This window comes from Dromaius novaehollandiae, chromosome 2 (assembly GCF_036370855.1).
Source record: "Dromaius novaehollandiae isolate bDroNov1 chromosome 2, bDroNov1.hap1, whole genome shotgun sequence".
Classification (NCBI taxonomy): Eukaryota; Metazoa; Chordata; class Aves; order Casuariiformes; family Dromaiidae; genus Dromaius; species Dromaius novaehollandiae.
The window spans coordinates 134,777,301-134,786,684 of record NC_088099.1 but is presented as its reverse complement, the minus strand read 5'-3'; the positions used below and the strand labels follow the sequence as shown (position 1 = coordinate 134,786,684).

At 40.3% G+C, this 9,384-nt stretch overlaps 1 long non-coding RNA gene across 1 annotated transcript; it reads left to right on the top strand.

The window, feature by feature from the left end:
* Positions 1-323: 323 nt before the first annotated feature.
* LOC135327604 (uncharacterized) lies at positions 324-8,233 on the top strand. Its single transcript, XR_010387960.1, has 4 exons — positions 324-447; positions 1,043-1,085; positions 2,810-2,863; positions 4,350-8,233. It is a non-coding gene; the product is annotated as an uncharacterized LOC135327604 (long non-coding RNA).
* Positions 8,234-9,384: the final 1,151 nt, after the last annotated feature.

Sequence of the window (9,384 nt, the reverse complement as noted above, 5' to 3'; positions counted from 1 at the left end):
TCATGGCTAGTCATATATAAATAAGTTTCAGGAGCTTATGGCAGCCACAAAGAAGCTTTTCTTTCATATGCAAGAATAAAGTTTTCTTGTTATTACAAATTTTTTTCCAGATGCCTTTTGACACTCCAAAGCTCAAGCACCATGTTTGATTTCAAACCTTCACATAGGAGTGTTTTTTCTTAGTATAGTTTCCAAATGGAAGTTTTAGAAAGAGAAAAAAAAAAAAATCCCCTAAAAAGGAATCCAGCTAGGAAGTGACCTCGATAGGTTAGATCAGGTGGGTCTGCAGACCAACAGAAGGCTTCTGTGTGAAAGGGGAAGAGGAAATAAACTCATACATCCACAGAAACAACACGGGCAGTGATCAGATGGAATTAATTCCTCAAATATATTATACCCATGTCAAGTTTTAGAAAAACTGAGGGCTCAAGACTGGCAAGCTGTGAGGTAAGGAGTTTTCTCTAATTACCTAGAGGTTCACTTTCCTAAGAGTAACTACCTGATCTCTTTGCATCTGCTAGTCTGCTGTTCAGCCTCACCCACAACTTCCAAACCTGACGGTCAGCTTCAGTCAAAAATGGCAGGGCAGTTGAGGTCTCAGGGATATGAAGCTGCTCTTTATGGACTGCTGGGTAGAAAAAAGAGATCCTCTTGACAGCCACATAGATCAGAGAGATGATTTCAATGCCTCCACTGAGGGAGGAAAAGACTGTTGTGCAAATACAATACTTAGCAGATGCTTCTCCCATGTGGGCAAGTGTCTGACTGCAGGAAGAGTTTCAATTGGGGTTCGTGCTCTATTAGGCACCAGGCAATCCAGCCACAGGATGCAAATCCACAAGAATCCATCTTTCATTTGTTCTACCTCTTGTGGAATGGCTTATTTTATTGATTTTAGGACTTTTCAAAGTATATGCATGAACTATGTTCTGCCTGCTCTATTTTAAATGTGTGTGCTTTGCGGAGCTCTTACAGGCATTCTGCTATTATTTAGAAAGACTTTTTTACTCTGAATATCAAATTCCTTTATTTGCATTTTCAGATTAAGGCTATGAAAATGTTATATCCCTGGAAAACTGGAAAAAGTAAGTGAGTTCCTGCTTATTCAATAACTGGACTCTCTGCTAAAGCTAAAGCAGACAAAGGTGGCTGAATTTCCTTACCCCTATAAAATGGCTCCTTTAAGCAACAAATTTGCATGTCCTCTGTGCACTCAACTTTTTGTTTGTGCTTTCTGAAGGATTTTTCGCTTCAGTGCTTATAGAAATCCAGCCAAACAACAGCGCCAAAATATTCACAAATAATGACTTGCAGTAACAGGTATTCACCCTGGAACTGGCATATTTTGCAGGCAAAGAGCAACTCTTACACAATACAGAAGACTAGCAGAACTAGCCCTTTTGCCAGAACTTGGACCAAGAAAATGGAGTGAGTTAAAGTGAATTACACTGCTGACTGTTTGAAAATCAGGAAATTCACGCCCTCCTATTATCTTTGGCAGTTATTTTGGTGACTGAACTATGGTGATACTGTGCATTTAAGGGACTATAAATAGGTATACATGTCCTGCTGCATGTGTCAAAGATCCAGCCAAAAGTGAGTCAACTCCTCTGCTGCTTTATTTCTGAGATTGGGCAGCGTTCATGGTTACTTCACTTGTAACTTGTGTGAGAGGGAAATTTAAAGTTTTCACCCCTTGAATATTAAGGTGACACTAAGAATCAGGTGTTGGATGATCTTTGTGTATTCTGGAAGAGTCTAAAAATATTTACGTAACTAATATTTCCTGCCAGCCTCCTTGGAAATCCTGTTAATTATGAGCTTGATTTCTCCATGTAATCAACCATACAAATATTAGAACTTAAGTTTCAAGTAGTAAGTATTAAATACTGCTATTAATTTCAAGTAGCAAGTATTAAATACCGCTATTGAATGCCAGTGAGCAGTCTAGTGTTTAAATAATAACAGCTCCCCACTGCCCCTAGTTCTTGTAAAAGAAATTCAAGGAAATTCATACTGTGATCTGCATACCACATTAGCAGTATAAAAGGTAAATGTGATAGATAAATACCCACTGTAAACTGTTTGTTCAATTTAAAATAATACAGCAGAAATCAACATGTGTGCAGGGAGGGGAGACAAGAAAGTCTGGAAGAACCTCTCTGACATAAATGTGATTCTGCCTGCTACTTGAAAGTAACCACTCTTTTTTCCTTTTGCTCACTCCAGTTCACAGAATGATACAGGTTTTCACACTCATGTCAAATGGCTTAAATTGCACCCAAAAAGACAGCTTATTCCATTGGTTACACCTTCTCATGGCATGTCCAGTCCCTTCCCGAGGCTTGGAAACCGCTGACCTCTCTGTAGGTGTTCAGGCAGACGAAGGTTAGATAATCCATCCGCAACAATGTACCTGATGGGCTGTGCGGTGGTAGCCAGGATATAGAGGAAGCTCTGTATGTCTCTGCATGAGGCAAGAACGAGAAAGAGAAGACAGGGTAGGATCTGTGAAAATACGTGACTCGCTAGTTTTTTTTACCTTGTAGTGCCAGAGTCCAGTTAATGAGATTGTATGTTAACAAGATTGTATAATGGCTCTTGTATCTAATTTAGAGTTTCATTTTTCTCCCTACAGAATATGCTCAATATGAGGTTCAATCCAGGGTTAAACTCTTGCTGCTCTGTATTGTCTATGTTATTAATGCCTCCAAATAAAAAAGACTGAAGAAACTTGTCTCCATAGAAACTAGCATCTAACTAAATCTAAGAAGAAATTTACTTGCTTCTTTCTCTTTTACTCGACCAGAACAAGAGAAACATGATGTCCTCACTGTCTGAAAGGATTTTGCCACTTACAAAGGTAGTTTTCCATTCCTCCCATGTCTAATCAACAAAACGTTGATTTCTATAGTAATTATTTATCTCAACAATGTCATTGTTGCTCTGACCCTATTCTCAATGTGTTAACATCTCTTTCTTTGTTCTGCGGAAGAACAGTGAAATTCAGATCATAAAATTCACTAACATGGTGTTTCAGATCCTGCAACCTGTTCTTAAACAGGAAGCAGAAAAACTCAAAGAAGTCACATGAAAAAGTATTTTGAAGATGATTGTAGCCCACTAGAAAATAACACTGCACAAAAAATATTCTTCAAACCATTCTATGCTTTTTTCCTTGTATGTTGACATATATGACTGAATTCTTCCAGGCTTATGAAAACTAAAAGTCAGACTAAGTTATGGGAGAGAACTACAGCATAATATGCGCAGAATATAACCCTCAGAGTATAGTGCACCAACTTTGTGTGGAGGGTTACATTGTTTGTATTTTTTCAGATATCCACTCTTTCTTCTCCCAGAAATTTTGTCCTATCAGAATTTGGGGACTCTCACCATTTATCAAGGATTTCTGCGTCCCTGGCAGCCTAGCCAGAGCAGTAGTTCTGTATAGCTGTCACATGTGGATGTCCTTCAGGTGTATGAGCATCCTGATCCATTGCACTGGATTGCTGAGATGGCTCTGTCCTTCAAGTATGATAGATCTGAGGTGTCTGAGAGGCACTGAAATGACTCAGCATGTGGTGCATAAATACTCTGACACTGGTCTGAGACACATCAAACTTTCTGTGTATGTGCAGAGTATGGCTCATATGAGGTGTGTCCCTACATCTGAGACATAGAGCTTACACACATATTTCTGTATAGGGTTTCCAAAGCAAGAAGTATGCCAAGTAAGGATTTACGTCCTCTGGCTCTGTTTTCTATCCTTCATGTCTAAATTCTAGATGGATTTTACTCAAATATTTGTAATCCTCTAGGACACAGATTTAAGTTCAGATAAGAGATGCCATATTTCTTATCTTGATTATTTTTTCAGTGTAGTCTGTCATCACATTACGTGTCATCCTGAGTTAAAGGCAGCCTGCTGATGCGTACATAGTTGTATGACTTCTAAGCAGGGGATCTGCATCATGACAATGAATTCTGAAAACAGAAAAGTCCTACAACTTCTCTCTTCATCTCGCATGGTAGATAGGGTTGCAGAGATGTTTGCCATTTAGGTGCTCTCTCCTCTGAGTTTAGCAAAGTTGAGTTTTTTACATATGTCTGAAAATGGCTCATTACAAAGTTCCTATTTGATATCGGTGGGTGTCAGAATCTGGTGTCACGAGTTTGGATTTGAAAGTAGCTTTAAACTACTTTAGAGGAGCTGATGAGCAATATATGATATTCTGCTGCAAATAAAAACTAAAAATTGCTTTAAAACCCTTATTTTCCACACCTGAACCATAATTAAAATAGTATATATGGAGATTTGCTTTTAACACTTTCGATATGTCAAACAGCTGGCTCTGTCAAGCGGAGATTGGGATGAATGGACCCTTCTCAGAAGAGATGCAGTTTTGGAACTACGATGACCAACTCACTGCTACAGACCAAAAAAACTTGAATTCAACCACTGGCCACTTTCCAGTCAGCTCTTCTAGGCTTCTACATTTTTTAGTAAGCTTGGGGGTGCCAGGATGGCCTGAAGGAGTTCAGCATTTTTCTTTCCATTCTGTTTAATGTTTCCTTTTCGGACTGAAATATAATTGGTTCAGAGTGACAGAAATTTGGGGAAAAAAACTGTGTGGGAGGAAGCACTCTCCTCATCTTTAAAGGATATTGTCCCTTCTCTAGGGTGGAGATGTGGAAGACAGGCAGATAGCAGGCACTAGGTGTTCACAGCTGTTCCTTTGCCTACTCTATACTGTCACATGTCTTGTCTGGGTTTTGGTGATGATTCGGGTATTAATTGAATACAAAGGTTTTGCTGTTAATCTGCTTATTTTTTATGGGTCTGTGATAGCTAAAGACAGAAATTGAAATATGAGTATACAGATATATATGTTTGTAAAATTTCTTCCAAGTTTTAGTCATCAAAACCCCTGAACGTATCGATGCCTTAATGGCAGTGCCTACGCTATTCTGTTACAGCATCCTTGGCAGCTGTCTTGAGGACCACTTTCCTGTCCATATACACTCTCTAGCCCTGTGAGGCCCTGCCAGGACTCCCTGAAAGTGTGTCAGCTGGGCACCAAGGCAGATCCTGGGGCAGCGTGTGGCCTCGTGGAGGTCTATCTTCCAGAGCTCTTCCACCTAAAGTGTTCCCCCAGACCAGGTGTCAAGGCCTGCACTGCTACAGGCAGTGCTGCATGTGCTCCATAAACTGATACACCTGTCCTCCTATGCAAGGTTCTGCTTTTTTATTAGCTGGATGTCACTGTCCCCTTATTTATAATAAGATCTGGGTTATAGAAAGGTCACTGAGCTGAACTATCTCACCTGAGTGGGAGCCAGGAGCTGGGAGAGAGTCCATATGCTATTTTTCGTAGTGGAAGGAAGGCCAGTTTTGGACAAGTCAAGCAGAGCACAGTGTCCAGCCCAGGAAGAAATGAGAACCTTGTTGCCTGCTTTCTCCAAGGAATCTACAGAGATGGAGGATATGGATCAGTGGTGCATTTGCTAAATGCAGCGCAGGATCAAGGCATGCCAATTCTGCCTGCCAAGATGGACAAGGATCACTTCAGCTGGCCTTAAAGAATACCTCCTGAAAGAAGGATGGGAGAATGAAGGGTTATGGCTAGAAATTATAATGAGAAATAGTTTTCTGTACACAAGACTCGCCAAGGAAATAAGGAGAAAGACCGGAAACATGATTAGTTCCCAGTAGTAGAGACAAAACAGAAAATTTGTGATCTCAAGATCTGATAGAAAAACTGTGGGCTGCTCCTCCTCTTCCCATGACTGGTCTGCTCTTGCTCTGGGTGCTTCAGTGCTGTCTCTAGGCACCCAGAAGGTAGCTGCCCTGGCTGCCCCGTGCCTGCAGGACTCAGGAGCTCTAAGGAGGAGATATATGGGCAGGGGATGGAGAGTCCCGGGGCATCTGTCGTGTTTTCCTTGCGGCAGCGCAATCACCAGGAGCTGGGAGGAACCAGAGCCAGCTGTGGGTTACATAGGCTTCTCTCAGGATGCATGGGCTCTTCTTCTTTTTTATATTCTTGCTTTTGAATTTGGCTTTAGGAAGCTGTGATGATGGAAACTTCCAAAGAATACTTCAACAGATAGTGTGAGCTGTGGCCTGAACTGGTGGGATGAGGAAGTATAGGTGCCCTAATTTTTGGTTTACTATTTCTATTTGAAGTCGTATTAGTGTCTCTGAAAGCCTCGCTAGGGCATACCTGCATTTATCTTTCCTTTATTTGTCTGAATAGCCTGTCCCAGACTGTGGCATAAGGAGGTCTAGGGATGCATTTAATGCAGCAGGGCTGTGAAGGATCCTACTAAATAAGGGATGGGGGACTTATTTGCAGTTTGTTGCAGGCTGTGCCTAGCTTGAGTTGCTCCCAGTGAACAAAGCAGCCTATGTGAAAACACTTTCTAGATATGGGCTTTCAGTGCTCAAGTGCTTGCCCCAGTAGTTTTCCCTTTGCACGCTCTGTGATTTGATTTGATGCCTGTTGCCCCTGGTAAGAAAGGCCAGCCTCTATTACATGTATATATTTTTCACTTTGTTCTCACAGTGGGGAAGGCAGGCTTTGGAGCCTGCTTAAGCATGAGGGGGATTTGTAGGGGTGCTGCACCCAGCCGGCAGCATTCATCGCGAGCCCAATGCATTTTACTTGGACCAGGAAAAAGGAAGAGACTTTTTCACTTGAAACCAATCAAGTGTTTCTCTGCTTCACAGCATGAGCCCTTTCCCCCCACCCTCTGGGAAAGCCCTGAGTTTTATCCCTGTCATTCCTAGCAGGACCTGAGCTGGTTGCAGCCCCTCCAGCTCATGCCCTGGGCCGTGAGGACACAGGCTTGTTGCCAGCTCCCCTGTGAGAGGGGACACAGGGAGAAGCACCCTTCTGGAAGTGCTGCCAGGGCTGGTGGCATCACTGCTGTCCCTCAGGTACCCAGTGCTAGTCTGGGTGTACCTGAGACAGTCCAGAGATGTTTTAGGAGCTTATAGTCTTGATTTAGACTTTGCTGGTGGTCTGCGGGGTAATCCTTGGGAAACTTCTGGTGGAGAAGTACAGACCAAAGCTTTTTTTGAAGGAGATTATCAGGAAATCACTGGGATTTTTTTTTAATTGACCCACATGAAGAAACATTTGCTGCAGATCGCCAAAAGGTTACTGCCTTCCCCTTCTCCCTAACAACTTCCCTCTGCATTTGTAGCCACTTGTGTGGATTGCTTTCATTATATAAAATACAGTACAATTTTCAACATTTCAATTCCTGGTTATTTTAAGTGAGCGCGAAGCCAGCCCGTCAATACAACCTGAGCCTTAAACATGAGACAATACTGAAATACAAAGTTGTATCTATTTTACTGTACTGTTGGTATTACAGATTGATATAAGACTGTTGCAGAAGGGCATAATCTCTGAATTTTGTAAGTTAGAAGTTTAGTCACTTGAGAAAAAGTATAGCAAGTAGATAATCATATTTAATCACCACCACAGCAAAGCAGGTGACCAGTGAAGAAGAATGGATTTTTATTGAAATTTTAGCATGTGTAAAAAAAAAAAATAATCTATGGCTGTCACAAATGAATGTTTCTTACAAACAGGTAATTATTCACAATGAGTAGCATAGTGATTTTTCTCATTTTCTTTGCTAAGTTGCTTCAAGACATCAGTAGTGACAGATTATAGACATACCCATAAGCAAAGAGCACAATGGAAGGCTCACCCTGTTCAGCAGGTGGGTGTTTCAGCTGTATTATAGCAGTGTCTTCTGGTTTTCGCAGTTTAATAGGCAGACTCTTGGAGCCTTCCATCACTCTTAAAATACATTTATTTTCTCTGTGAGCTGTCATTTCTGGAAGGGATTGCTTCTAAGTTTTAATTGTAAATCTTAATTGTTTGCACAAGAATCTTGAGGGCTAAGGGCAAATATTGAACTACTATGGACAGAAAATTAAAAACACCCAACAGAATGGGTGGAGATTATCTTCAAATGAAATAAAGGTGATGGGAGTTTGGGGCTCACAGATATAACAGCAGCTGCTAGTAGGCATCTGCTTTTTATTTTGCATGTTTTTCTTTTGAGAAACTGCCCTGCCTCTTTGCTTTGATCTTGTGTCAGTTCATAAGCAATAAACATAGGACTAGTTACCATATTGCAATAAAAGGGGCTAGCTTGGAGGGCACTGAGGAACATTTCAAATAAATTTACTGCATTCTAACTCTTAAAACAATTCACCTGTCATATGTTGTGTTTTATTCTTCCATCTTGATGAGAAAGAAGGAGCTAATCACCTTTGCAGGATTGCTAGTGTTTGTTGAAGCAGTAGAAATTGAAGCCTCATTTAACCGGACTGGGTCCTTTCTGAAAAAACAGTCAATAAGTCAGTAAGCCAGCACTAGTGGTGATAAAGTAAATGTGAGATCCTGGCAGACAATCTCCATCTCTATTAAAAAAAAAAAAAAAAAAAAAAAAAAACAACATGGAAAGAATCTTGAACACTTAATCAACCCTATCATGTTCAGCAGTTAGTGTTGTTAATACATTTGATTAATAATTGAATCAAAATTTTACAATGAACCTAGAAAAATTTTCCTGCATATGAAAAGTAGTTTTTACTTTTCACTAATTGAAAACAGAACAGTGTTTGTATAATTGCATGTGCTACTTTTTGAACAGAACAACAGTTCCACAGCTGCTATGTTTCTGAAGGTCACAATAACTGCAATATTCTTTATTTGTAAAAATAAATAGAAAATAGCTGAAGTTAAAGTTTGTACAACTGTAAAGCAAAGGCAAAGGCAAAGTTAAAAAGAAAAAATGTGAGAATTCTGGACAAGGAACAAAATAATTTAACTCCTGTTTTCTACATCCTTACCTACCATCTCTTGCTGTCATAAAGATAAATCAGAAAATTTAAAAAACAGAGGCAGTTTTTCTTTTCCTCCTTTCTCTTCTTTGTGCTGGGGTAACATAGTAGACTCCACTGAAAAACTAATGCAAGATATCAAGATTTTGACATCAAAATCATCATTGATTGTGAGGTTATCCCAATTATAGTGATCCAGGTGAGTGGAAAAGAAGACCAGAACTAAAAGGATAATGCTAGGGACCATTTACCATTTGCATCCAAATTCTTGCTATCAGTATTTGCAAAGAATCTGAATAGTTTTCTTGGCATGCATATCTGGAAAAGCATGCTTTCTATGGCTGTGACTCTTTGAGTCCCTGCAAGCACACAAAGTTTGTGTCACATAGTAGGTAGCTATTTTCCTGAGGTAGGATCAGACCTGTCCCTTGAAGAACGAGATGTGGAAATTGTTCCCATATCCTTAGCAGCTTTAGCATAGTCTTTTAGTATTGCCACTCCAAACAGTTGCTAAT